General features: G+C 42.6%; 1 protein-coding gene across 5 annotated transcripts in view; it reads right to left on the minus strand.

Moving 5' to 3' along the window:
* The window catches only part of STARD13 (StAR related lipid transfer domain containing 13), a 220,355-nt gene that overhangs the window by 99,996 nt on the left and 106,395 nt on the right, over positions 1-13,964 (minus strand). The window lies entirely within an intron of this gene.

Raw genomic sequence — 13,964 nt, forward strand, 5'->3', positions numbered from 1 at the left:
ACGCATGTGCCCATGACGGGATAACTTTGAACATGTTAAAATTATGAAAACTGATTCCAAGGAAAAAAATGGAAAAGGAAAAAAAAGGCTGAAACAGGACATTATAAAATTGGTGTACTGTAGCTTTCTGTCCCCAAACAGAGGTCATCATTCATATTCAGATGACAGGACACCTCCTAAGTGACGAGATTTGCTGGCATTTGTACTACTGATGAACTTGGTGAGTCCAGAGAAGGTGTGGGATGCCTTTCAGGGTCTAGCTAAGGGAAGAGTGCCTACCGGGCAGAGTCAAATGCGTAACACCCGTCTGCTCTGGATATCGGCGGGGTGCAGGGTGCATTGTTAGGCTTGTTCTGCACAGTAATCACACCTTATCAGGTAGAAAGGCTGCACATTTATAGCAAATAGCTCTGTGAAGTGTTACTAAAATAAGGCAAAGGATCTGAAGACCGCACTAGGATCCAGAATCACAAGACCCAGGTTCGAGTCTCAGTTTTGTTTCTTGGATGGTGTCCTTGAACACAAAAGGCACAGAGCAAAGCTCTGGTGTCTTGACAGGTGATTGCAAAATTAAGATGGTAAAATAATTTATTGTTAATTGTTTAACTTTTGTATTGTTCTTTTCAGCAACTGAGAATAAAATTAAATAAGCATAAATATTTACTCTGGCAAAGGATGCTACCAAATCAAATACCACGGCCTGTGATAAAGGAAACTAAAGATAAGATGATTCTGGGACTAACGTGCAGGGTGGAGAGCACACGCCGAGGAAAATAGCAACTCAGGTTGTGAGCGTTTGACGTTTACAGTGAGGGCTCTCGCGGTGAGCACAGGTCAGAGCGCGGATGAGTAGTGAGTCTGAAACCTTGGTTTTCCTTCCACATTTCCACACAAGAATCCCAGAACCATCATCCACCACCTGCCTGTGAGGCCCTCAAGAGCAGGGACACGCACAATTGGTGTCTGGTGAGTAAGGGAATGAGTGAGAAACTCAACTAGGTAAGAGCTGCTTACTCTAGAGGACGACTAGGAGGTGATCCTGAGAAGCCCAAAAACCTCAGCTTGGAAAACCAGCGACCTTTGAAGCCAGGACGACTTGCGTGTCCTTCCAGTCCTGACAGGTGTGAAGCCGGGATTTGTGGGGAAGGAGGATTTCTGGGCCACTGAAGAGAGAGGAGTGTTGTTGCTGGACCTCTGATCTGATCCGGCTGTCTACGCACGCCCCTTCCCGCCTCCCCATTCTCACTTCCTCCCACGAGAATGTCATCTGCTGACCCCCAGAATGAGTCAAGAAACAGGATGTTTGTAAACATCCCTTTAATGAAAGCACAGGGATTGTTAGGTACATTCTTCCTAATAGGGGATGCAAGTCCTGTGTGCTGTGGCGGCAAGAAGTGAGCTTTCCAAACCCAAATTCCCTGCTCCATGTGGCCCGCGTCAAGGGCAGCTAGCTGTGCGCCGAGCAGGGGCGAGGAAAGGCAGATGACATGGGCTCCTGCCCGTAGCCTGCTGCCCCCTCGCTGCCAGGGCGCTCCTGTGCTCCCAACCGAGTACACAGGCAAGCCAATCTCCTTTCCTAGTGGCTTCAGGTGTATGAGCTCTTTCCCACAAACTGAAGGATTACACCAGTTTGGGGTAAGAGAATTTACCAACTGTGAAGATCTAATCCAATGAATATTTTCTTTACTCTTATAATGCTCAAGGATTCTACTAGGAACCTCAGATACAGGCTGCTAGCAGCAGGTTTACTGTGACTGAAGGATTACAATCTGAAACAGGATATTGTAAAGAACAGTGGGGGAGAGGAAGAGTGCGGCTGGGGCTCAGGGGAGAAGGGTCACATCCAGTTTTGGGAATGGGGGCGGGAGAGTCCAGAAAACTGGGCTAGGGTGGTAGGATGAAAGTCTGGGAAAAGATGTGCCTGGGCAGAGATGCGGGAGCACCCTTGAAAGAGAAGGACACTCCTACCGTAAAGACTGAGCTCTAAGGCACAGAAAGAGACAGGAGCAAGGCAAACTCCAGAAAGGGTGAACCATCTGGTTCTGCTGAAGCACCAGGAACATGTGGGAGAATGACGGGGTACGAGACTCCCAAGACGAGGAGGGGCGGTTCGGTGGTGCGGTCTTGGATGCTGGGAGGGGGCGTAGGAGTTAATACTTAAGTGCAAGCAGCAATCATGACCCTTTGGAGGTTTCTGAGAATAAATGTAACATCATCTGAGTAGTGAGTTCTAGAAATCATGTTTAAGATGGATTATAAAGGAGCGAGTAGGCAGACTGACCCTCTTAGGAGGCTAATGTAACACTTGAAGCAAGAGGTCATAACAACTTGAACTTGAAGGATAAGGGTGAAAAAAAGGAGAGATGCCAGAGGCAGCTGCATACCTTGGGGCATCAACGGACATGAGTTAGAGAGATTCCTACCTTGAGGAATTTTACCTGGAGCTATTTGCAGACAGCTATACACCCGTGCAAGTTTTAATTTCAGCAATATTTGTAATCACCAAAGATTGTCAACTACCTAAATGCCCACAAATAGAGGACCTACAAATAAGTTAAGGTACATTCACATAATGAAGTACACTCTACAGACATTTAAAATAGACATTCAGTCACAGGAGAGCTGGTGTAGAGTGCTGGTGAGAGGACCTGGTTGCCAGTGGTTAGGAGAATGTGCAGAAGTTGTAGGCAAGGAGTGAATTTATGGCCAAGGAAAGAAAATACTGGGGATTGGAATAAGCCCTGGGTGGGAACCTCAGGATTTGAATTTTACTTGCAGATTGGCATTTGTCTTCCCCAGAAACAGGCCAACCTGGAGTTGTGCAGTGTATAACCTACCCAAGTGTATGTGTCAGCTTTGCCCACAACCAGCAACTTGAAGGTGTCAGAAACCTGTCTGATCCAGCCCTGCTCATGTTCACAGTCAAAAGCCCAATACACCTGTGCCTGGGCAGCATCAGAACTTGAAAAGGAACACCATCCATGTTTGGGACAAGAAATGTTTTTAAGGATTACATGAGATGGCAAGGCAAATGGCACGACATCAGAAGCTTCCCATTTTTCTCAGACTCTGGGCATCACAAGCAATATCCACGCTTAGGTGTAAGTGCAGTGCAAGTTTATACACCAAGCACAGCATTAAACATTAGCACTGATCCACCGGTCCTCAGGCATGTAATCCTTCAACTGGGGAACGAATGTTTCAATCATCCCCTTCTTTTCAACTGCAGGGTATCTTTTTGTCTTTTGTTTGTTTGTTTGTTTTCTTTTAGGGCTGCACTCAAGGCATATGGAGGTTCCCAGGCCGGGGACTGAGTTGGAGTGGTAGCTGCCAGCCTACACCATAGCCACAGTAACATGGAATCCGAGCTGCGTCTGTGACCTACACTACAGTGCACGGCAACGCCAGATCCTTAACCCACTGAGCAAGGCCAGGGATTGAACCTGTGTCCTCATGGATACTAGTCAGATTCATTTCTGCTGAGCCACGACGGGAATTCCTCAACCGTAGGATATCTTTAATGATCACATACAAGAAGTAGAGTCCAGCCTCACAGAAGGGTTAGGGTTCAACAGCAAACCATGGGGGTCTACGGCAGCTGTGTACTGTTTGAAAGGGCACCCCATTGATCCAAAAGGCAATGGACGTGGCTCCTTGGGGATTTTGTTTTCTTTTTTGCAGAGCCAGGCCTGACAATTAAACGTTTCAGCTCTGCAGAGAGGAAAACACTGCGAAAATGGGAACACTAGAGAGGAACACAGCGCATTAAGGGAAGAGTCTTTCCAAACTGACAGACAATCTGTCTCATGCACAGAATCTGTGCAAAGCAAATTAAGGGAAGGATTTTGCAGCCACGGAGGGCAGTGTGGCTTCATGGGTTAGCACAAATTCCCTCTTTCAAGCAGTAAAAAAAACCTGTACTTCATGTCTCAGTGCCTGGGTTCCAATGTTGACTCTGCAAGGTACACACTGTGTGAACGTGGACAGGTTATTTGAGATCTCTCCTTATTGAGTGGATAACAATAGTACACCTCTTAGGAGTGCTGTGAAGATTAAGTGGGTTGATACATGTAAAATGCTGAGACAGAGCATGGCTTAAACATTTAATATGTATTCTCTGTCATTGCACAGTGAGTCTTAAAATATAGGTGATTACAACTACACCTAAAGGGTTAAATCTGATTAATTACAATTCAAGAACCAGAATTCTCTGCAAGAATAGCTTATCACAGTACTCATCTGTAATTTATTTTAAAACAAGGGCGTATATGGTTGAGGTACATGTGTGTTTTGAGATTAACACTGCTAACATCTGATGGAGCATTCAAAGGCTGAGACAGCTTAGCTGGCTTTCTAAAGAGGGAGCCTATACGTCACAAGCCACACACTGGTGCCATCTCTCCATCAACAACCTCCAGGTAGTATTCTGAGGGTCAAAAATGGGTTTCAACTGGCAAAAAATTGTTAAGCTGACTAGCATGCTGGGTGGAATTAGGGTGTTCAAGAAATACATTTGGGCTCAACATATCTCAGTGTGCAGATCCAGTTAAGACCTTTGTCTGTACCTCTGCGATAATGTCCTTGCCTAAATCTTTAAATGGTCCCAGTCATGTAATCAGTATGATTTGGTTACAAGGTTTTGGAGAGAGAAGTAGTTATTCCTCTTTCAACTCAAAACTTGCTTCCTGAGCTACCCTTATTTACCAAAGAGAACCCAAGAGTTGTGCACGACCAATTTGATAATTTTAGTTCACTTTGACAGCTGTGACTTCTAGAAGATTCTGCTTGCCTGATATAGGCTATAAGGGTAAGGAAATCTGTTTTTGGAATCTGGGTGTTTGCTTCAAGCCTCTTTTCAATCTTTCATGTAAGGCTGTAGTACCTATATGGAAAGCGAAGAGCTGGGACTTCTTAAAGCTTGTATATAGGTTACATGAATCAGTGTGTGTGTGTGTGTGTGTGTAGGGGGTGTTTGCTTGTTGCTAAATGTCTATATATCTGACAGGATTTGGTCCTATGTTGAGTTATCAATATGACTTGGTTGTGAGGTTTGGGGAAAAGTAGTTGATGCTCTTTTGCCTCAAAATTCTTCTTTGGCTAACAGTATCTAGCAAAAAGAACTGAAGACCTGTGCAAGAGCAAACTGACCATTTTCTGTTCCTGAATAAAGACAGCATGGGGCATGGAACCCACAGGGCGTTTAAGAAGATCAGCAAAAGTCCCTAAGTTTGCTTGATCAAAGAGCCCAGAACAAAGATCGTTCTTTTGGTCCTATCTGGTTTAGATCTTGAACTCTATGTAATTCACCAATTTCTTGGCAAAAAGAAATTAGGAAAAAAAAAAAAAACATGCCCCAAATGTACTACACATTATTTGCTTTGGGCTACGTATATAATTATAAATATGAAAATCTACTTCTCACCCTGTGGTACAGGTTCATTCACTTTTTTTTTTTAAGGGCCGTACCTGCGGCATATGGAGGTTCCCAGGCTAGGGGTCTAATCGGAGCTACAGTTGCCAGCCTACGCCAGAGCCATAGCAACACCAGATCTGAGCTGCATCTGCGACCTGCACCACAGCTCATGGCAATGCTGAATCCTCAACCCACTGAGCGAGGCCAGGGATTGAACCGGCAACCCCACGGTTCCTCGTCGGATTTGTTTCCGCTGCACCACGATGGGATCTCCAGGTTCATCCACTTTTAATAAATGTTTTGTTATCGTCACAAAGTGAAATCAAAGACTAGCTAACGCATTTTAATAACTAGTGAAAATAACTTTTAAATATTTTAATTATACCAAATAATGCTCATTGTAAAAATTAAACAAAAGTCTCTTTTTTAATCTCCAACTCCTAATTCTATTTCCCTCCCTAGAGGTCATCACTATTAACAATTTAGTGTCTTTCAAACTTTATATTTATATATATATATACATATATACACACACCCACACACGTTACATACACACACAGTTGTGTGTAACTTTCATGTATATATATTCATACAATATTGTGTGTGTAAAATATACACGTTGTACATACATGTACATATATACCCATGTTACACACCCATTAGACAATTATTTTTACATAAATAGAACTATATCACATGTATTATTCAAAGACTTAACTTTGTTCACATAACAGTCTTGGAGACCTTCAAATGAACAAATAAGAAAGCTACTAGCTTAACCTAATGGAACCCAGGGGACTGTTTAGTCAAAGATCTGCTTCCAGGGAGACCAAGCCAAGGAAGTAGCATGGCTCCAGAATGGAGTCAGAAACCTGCCTGTGTCCTTCTGGGTGGGTCACTTGCCAGAGCTGCCCCTCCTGTTCCTTTCCAATAGTTTTACATCCTGGGCAGTATGAAAGGATGGATGGATGAGCGACAACACCAACTCATAAATAAAAAAAATTAATTGGAGTTCCCGTCGTGGCGCAGTGGTTAACGAATCCGACTAGGAACCATGAGGTTGCGGGTTCGGTCCCTGCCCTTGCTCAGTGGGTTAACGATCCGGCGTTGCCGTGAGCTGTGGTGTAGGTTGCAGACGCGGCCCGGATCCCGCGTTGCTGTGGCGTAGGCCGGTGGCTACAGCTCCGATTAGACCCCTAGCCTGGGAACCTCCATATGCCATGGAAGTGGCCCAAAGAAATAGCAAAAAGACAAAAAAAAAAAAAATTAATTGAGTAGAATTCAATGGTATTACTTGCTACAGGTGACAGACGGTTCCTCGAGCATGCACACAGGTGTCTGGAGTATGCCTGCCTTTTTTTCTACCCCATTTTAAGCAGAAAATAAATACCACCTTCTATGGTAGAGTTTCTCTCACTTACAGGAATGGCAATGCCAAACTTTCGGCTCTGGATACTGAGCTGCTTGGGAGCACGTGCCCCAGAGAGCAAGCAGCAACGTGTGCTACTTTGCAGGGATCCTGCAAACAGGTAGGCCAGGTGCCCCAGTGTGCAGAATGAGGGCTCAGTGACTTCCCACAGTCTTTGGGGTCACAGAACACATTTTCAAGTTGCGACTTGTGGTTTTCAGGTTCTCAGAATACTCTGTGTGCCTCCAACACAATCTCAGTAGCAAACATTCCAGGTAATGTTGAAAACCAAACAAAACCAAGTTTATATTGTGCTTTAAAAACACACTCTCCCCCCAAATCCCCTTTGCAGCATTTAACATTCCTAAACAGGTTTAAAAAAAAAAAAAAAAAGAAAAAGAAATCCGTCATATAATTTCTATGGTATTTAATCCCTTTCCTTTTTCTGGGGAAAAGTGTCACTTTTCATTATAAAATTATAAATTTCCTATTTGTCACTAATATTATTTAAAATGGAAAATTCTGTGAAATTATGTTTTTCAGACAGAAGCAACCGACCCCCTTTTCTGATATACTCTCATTTTTAAGCAAATCAAGGTCCTTGGCTCAGGGCTACTTGGATTACTGACCCTGATTTTTTTTTTTTTTTTTGAAACTTTATCTGAAAAGATTACATAAGGAAAGTTGGCCCACACATCTGCAGCAGGAAGGCTCTGAATGAACTGCAGGAGCAATGACAGCTGGACATGGAATCTACTAGATAAGAACTTAATTCCACATCAGGTACAGTTTTAAAATGTCAGCACTGCCTTATCTTTGTGATACATATAGGATTCTACATGTAGGATTTCTACTTCAATATTTGTAAAGTTCCAAAAGTTATAAACTTCTGGCTTATTTTGCCTAGAAAAAAGAGAGAGAAATAGGGGGAAAAAAATCTTGGCAGCAAAAAGTTCATCGTGCATTGTCAAGTCGCACTGAAGATGGAGAAGATGAAATCACGTGGGACAAGAAACCCTGTGTTCACAACCATAGGCTCAGGAGGATAGAGGCAATTAAAAAAAAAAAAAAAGGAATCTTCATCATATCAACATCTTTCCTACAAATCGGAGGCCCTGGAGGGCTGGCTTGTGGTTTCTGATGCCAAGGCATAGAACCTTCTTTGGCACTTTCCTGGTAGGGAAGGCCTGTGAAGTTCCGGCATTCCGCAGTTGAGACCAGAGCAGGGCTGAAAGGATAAACTACCTGCTGGGGCGAGGCCAACTTCACACAGAGGGCACAGGACAATACTGCAAGAACGGATTTGCCTCTTGAAAACTGGCGCCAGTTCGCTTCAGCATTGTCTGCTTTAATCCCATGCTGGTCGTTTCCTTTCACTCCACTATTTACTAACCCTTGACCTTTTTATTCCGGTTCCTATTTTCAATGGCGTTATCTTTTAATTCTGGGCGGAGAAATCCAGAATTCCTGGGTGTAACACCGAGGCCGCTTTAATTAGGATGCTAATGGTCAACAACAAGGAAGCTGCAGTTTGGAGGAACAAAGCCCCTGGTCACAGGACAGGTCAGGCTGATCACTTTCTAAACCGGCTTTCTTCCACTGTTTTGAAGATTACCTTGCCTGTCATGGCCTCGCTCAATTTGTATTGAGTGAGAGTTTTGACTTTTATTCAGGGTTACCATCAAAAATTGGATTATGCAATTTTTGATGCATATGCATTTTAATGCAATGAAATGTCTAAAAAAAATAAATAAATAAAAGTCTCGGCTCTCTTCGAAAGTTCACTTTGAAATTTCAGAATAAAAGCAGACCTAAAGTAGATCTGAAACCAGCACGAACATCACCCTTTTACAACTTTGCAAACCAAAAGCATGTTCTTCACTTTTTTTTTGCTCCTATCTGACTGCTTTCTAACAAGAGCTCTACCTGATTTGATGGAACCCAACTTCAAAACCAAACTTGGAGGCATACTTATCTAAAAGGCTCAGGCACACTAGGATCCTGAACTGTTTTCTCATTTTGCTGTGATGCGTGGGTGGCCATGAGCATTCCTGGCAGCTATAAGGCATTTGCTAATGTATTTGGCTTTTAAAGTTGTTAATCATACTTATCAACACAGGCAAGCAGCACTGGCCACAAAAGATTAGCTACTCAACCATAACGCTCCCAATAATCCCAGGCCAGGAACGCTAGCACTGAGTGATAACCACCTCACCTCCAATGACTCCAGAACTTATTAAAAATCTTAGCTTTTAATAAATCCCAGATTTTGTTATCCATCACCCCCTCCCCGACACACACACACACACACACTTTTCTCTTACAGTGGGAAGTAAGACCAAACATTCACAGTGCTGTACATTGTTTGAGTTTTTAAAAACAACTAGGATGCACATTAAAATATCACGCATATTGTGAGTTTTAAAGTGGCCTTTGCTGTCAGGAGATTCAGGTGCTACCGATCTCAAAAAAATGTGTATAATAATCAGGAAAGAGGCTGGTTTCCAGGGAAACTAAACCTTGTTTAAATCCTTTAGAAGTATTAGATTGTAACTGTAGTTTCTCTTCAAGGGGAAAAAAATTGCCCTATTTAGAGAACAAGAAAATACTTCACCAAACTCAGAAGTGAGGGCATCAGAGAACTGGGGAACAGAATTAGTATTGGGGCGGTGGGGGGCGGGGGATGGACATGTAGAACTGAGCCTGTTGGTCTCTGATTGCTGAACAATGCTTTCCCTTAAGGACTCTTCCTTAAAAGACGCTTCATCAGCAGAGACATCTGTGCTAAAGCGCCCAAGCTTGAGGCGTGGCCTTTGTTCTTCCCAGCCCATCTTAACCCCCACATGGCCAATTTTAGCTTAACTTCTACAAAACAAAATAAGACCACTAAGTTTCATCTTCTATTTCAACCCTCAGCCGACTCTCAACACAGGGACCTCTAGACAGCCTCTGACCATTTCCTTCATAGTATAACGTGATCACACATTTGTGTGTGTTATCCATATACATACAGATACACACACACACACACACTCAAACCGTGTGACACTCTATTCTGCTGACCATGGAAAAGTCAGAGTTTGGAGTCATAATGCTTGGACATGACATGTCATCATAAATGAGGTCGGCTTCATCAACTGGAGATGTAGCTACTTCATGAGTTAGACATGATTAAAGAATACGGGAATGGAAGACTCCAGGAAATAGAGACATACCACCTTTTCAACGTCTTTGAAGGAAAGCAGAGTATCATTTTCCTCAAGCAGCTGAATGCAAGCCATTCTAGAAGCAGAGACGGACCAGACAGCTTCCTGAGATGAAGAATGTAGTTGGTAGTATTTGACTATATATGCCATCTGTCAGAGCCCACAGGATATTAAATTTGAAGAAAAACACCTCCCCTCTCCCTAGCTCATTGTTTCCGGTGACGTGTGCAAACTGAGTACTGACAAAGCACTTGGGGAGGGGTGGGCCAACTGGAGATCGCCCCAACCTCAGGACTTTAGGGCCTCCTACCTCTGTCTCTATGGCCCGTTTGAAAATCCTCTCCATCCAGCCCGCCCCTGCCAAATGGGCCACTTGTCAGGCAGGGTAAGGGGGACAGCGAGAACCACTTATATTCTGGGCAAGAAGTCCAGTGTAGCTGACAGGGTTTGTGACATTTGCAAGTGGTGGTGGGCCCCAGAGCCATCCAAGTCATGGAAAAACCTGTCCCTCCAGGCTTTCCCACTCACTTCTGTGCTGGATGGCTCCTCCAAATTAGGAAGATTCAAGGAGAAACCTCACAGAGAGAGAAAGAGTGAGTAAGAGAAGGCAGTACGAACCCCTGCTGGCAAGAATGCTGCTGAACCCCAAATAAGAAATGCTTTTGTTAAAAATATTTGTGCAAATGTATAAGCTCTTGTACAGCAAAGGAAACCATAAACAAAACAAAGAGAAGCTATGGAAAGGAGGAAAATATTTGCAAGTGATGTGACTGACAAGGCTTAGTGTCCAAAACATACAAACAGCTCATACAACTCAATATCATAAACAACCCAATCAAAAAATGGGCAGAAGACCTAAATACACATTTCTCCAAAGAAGACAGACAGATGGCCAACAGACACACAAAAAGATGTGCAACATCACTAATAATAAGAGAAATGCAAATCAAAATTACAATGGAACACTACCTCGCCCTGGTCAGAAAGGCCATCATCAAAACGTCTACAAATAATAAATGGTGGAGAGGGTGTGGAGAAAAAGGAACCTTCCTACAGTGCAGGTAGGAATGTAAATTGGTGTACTCACTATGGAAAACAGCATGGAGGTTCCTTAAAAATCGAAAAATAGTTACTATGTGACTCGGCAACCCAACTCCTGGGCATACATCAAGACAAAACTGTAATTTGAAAGATACATGCATTCCAATGTTCACTGCAGCACTATTTACAATAGCCAAGACATGGAAGCAACCTCAGTGTCTATCAACAGATGAATGGAGAAAGAAAATGTGATACATATACACAGTGGAATATTACTCAGCCATAAGAACGAATGAAATACTGCCATTTGCAGCAACATGGGTATACCTAGAGAGTATCATATTAAGTAAAGTTAGACAGAGAAAGACAAATATTAAATGATATAATTTATATGTGGAATCTAAAAAATAATACAAATGAATAAACAAAACAGAAATAGACTTATAGACATGGAAAACAATCATACGGTTACCAAAAGGGAAGAAGAGGGAAAGCGATAAATTTAAGAGTACTATATATAAAGTAGATAAACAATAAGGATTTACTATTTAGCACAAGGAATTGTATTCAATATCTTATAATAACCCATAATAGAAAAGAATCTTAAAAAGAATCTATTACATAAGCTGAAACACTTTGTTGTACACCTGAAATGAACACAATATTGTAAATCAATTTCAGTAACATTTTTTTCCAAATTAAGCTTAATATTAAATTTTTTAAATTCAATTTTACTGAAGAATTACCAGCCCAGGCACTATGCTAGGGCCACAGATAAGTAAGGTGAAGTTCTTTGCATCAGCAAGCTCCCAGACTAGCAGGGCAGGTACATCGAGGAAGTGATTATTTATAAAAAGAAAGACAAAGGATATCAACATTTACTGAATATCTACTTCACAGCAAAGCTTGGAGCAGACTCTATTATACATACATGTACAATCTCATTTTATCCTCATTTTATAGATGAGGAAACTTAAGCTCAGATTTAAATGGTGTCAGAGGCTACACAAAGGTCACCAACTCTACATTCAAATCTGGTTCTCTCTCTAAAACATGTAATTCTAAAGCTCATGCTTTTCCTACCCTGTGATGCTTGTTTCACTTCACTTGTCTGACTCACAGCAACCTGCTTATCCTCGCTGCTAAATTAAATATTGGTAAGAAATGCTGCCAATACCTTAACACATCGGGGGTACTATATAAATTCAAGATGGTATTATTGTGACATATCCACTTCACCTTTTCATTCAGTTGTCTGTGACAAGCAGATAATTTTCTTAGGATCTGACCAATCTCAACTTTGAGACTTTCATATTAAAAAGACAGAGAAGGAAACGTGGTGATAGATACGTATTAGGTCACATCATTCTATGTTTGGTTGTGCTGAATTCATATGGCAGTGAAAAAACTGAGAAGCCTTGTAAGGTGATTTCTTTAAAAAGAAAGCCTGACTGTAAACCTAGAACTTGAACGACTCTGAAAAATAACAGTATTAGAAACACTGAGAGTTGGTTCCTTCTCTAATTTTGAAAATATAATAGACATGCACTTACAAGACCTACTGCATACAGAGTATGTGTAAGATGAGGGGCTGGATATGAGAATAATTAAAAGAAACCTTAAAATAACTTTCCGTGGAGTGAGGGAGGTGGTCACCGTGGGGCACATCTTAGGTCGAGCGCCTGACGTCAGAGGCGGGAAGCGGGGAGGGGACAGTACGAAGAGAAACAGCGGCAAGGTTCCAGACTGAAATACTGATGGGCAGAGGGACCGCTGTCACATCACATTTGTACAGTATCTTGGCAAAAAGTCACAACCAGATCCCCACGCCTGCTTTCATTTTTTTCCTCCACAGCATCTTCACCTTCCTCTACTCTGTTTGGTCCCATTGCTCCTCTGAATGAAAGCTCCCAGAAGCAGGGATTCTCTTCTGTTTTGTACACTGATACATCTTTAGTGACTGAAACAGTGCCTGGCACATAATGGGCCCTCAAATATAAACTCTACGAAATGAGAAAACCACACCGTGATGAACAGACATGGAAACTGGATGATGGAACAAACTTAATGGCTGGCAATTTTTTTGGAAATAATAAAGGAATGAGTTTTCACAGGGTCATGAAACATAGCCACCTGCAATTCGGGGGGGGAAATCCATAATTATTGATTACTTTAGGTTCTAGATGATGAGTATCAGATAGTTTGAGAAATTGGTCCTAAGGGTGAAGATGATCCCTTATCAAAATTAATGTATTTAATATATAACATCTTTGGAAAAGAGACAACTCAAAGATGCTCAGGTACTGATTCCAACGGCTTGTACTGCCATTCATCTTTTCTATGCTTCACAACAGATAAAAGAATAGCATTTTTGCATTAATAGAAAATACTCGGAGTTCCTGTCGTGGCGCAGTGGTTAACGAATCCGACTAGGAACCATGAGGTTGCGGGTTCGGTCCCTGCCCTTGCTCAGTGGGTTAACGATCCGGCGTTGCCGTGAGCAGCTGTGGTGTAGGTTGCAGATTCGGCTCGGATCCCGCGTTGCTGTGGCTCTGGCGTAGGCCGGTGGCTACAGCTCCGATTCGACCCCTAGCCTGGGAAACCCCATATGCCGCGGGAGCGGCCCAAGAAATAGCAACAACAACAACAAAAAAGACAAAAGACAAAAGACAAAAAAAAAGAAAAAAAAAAGAAAATACTCTCCCTCCATAAAGTAAACATAGCATTTCCTGTGGAGGCTGAAAGAATAAAGAAAAGGGCGTGAGCATCAGAGGAGCAGCAGACAGATTCACAATGGTCTTCATATGCATCAGCTCCCTCACCCGGCCCCTCATCCATTCCGGCGCTGGAAGCGTATTCAACAGCATATGGACGATTGACATGAAAACACTCATCA

The sequence above is a fragment of the Phacochoerus africanus genome, chromosome 13 (assembly GCF_016906955.1).
Source record: "Phacochoerus africanus isolate WHEZ1 chromosome 13, ROS_Pafr_v1, whole genome shotgun sequence".
Taxonomy (NCBI): Eukaryota; Metazoa; Chordata; class Mammalia; order Artiodactyla; family Suidae; genus Phacochoerus; species Phacochoerus africanus.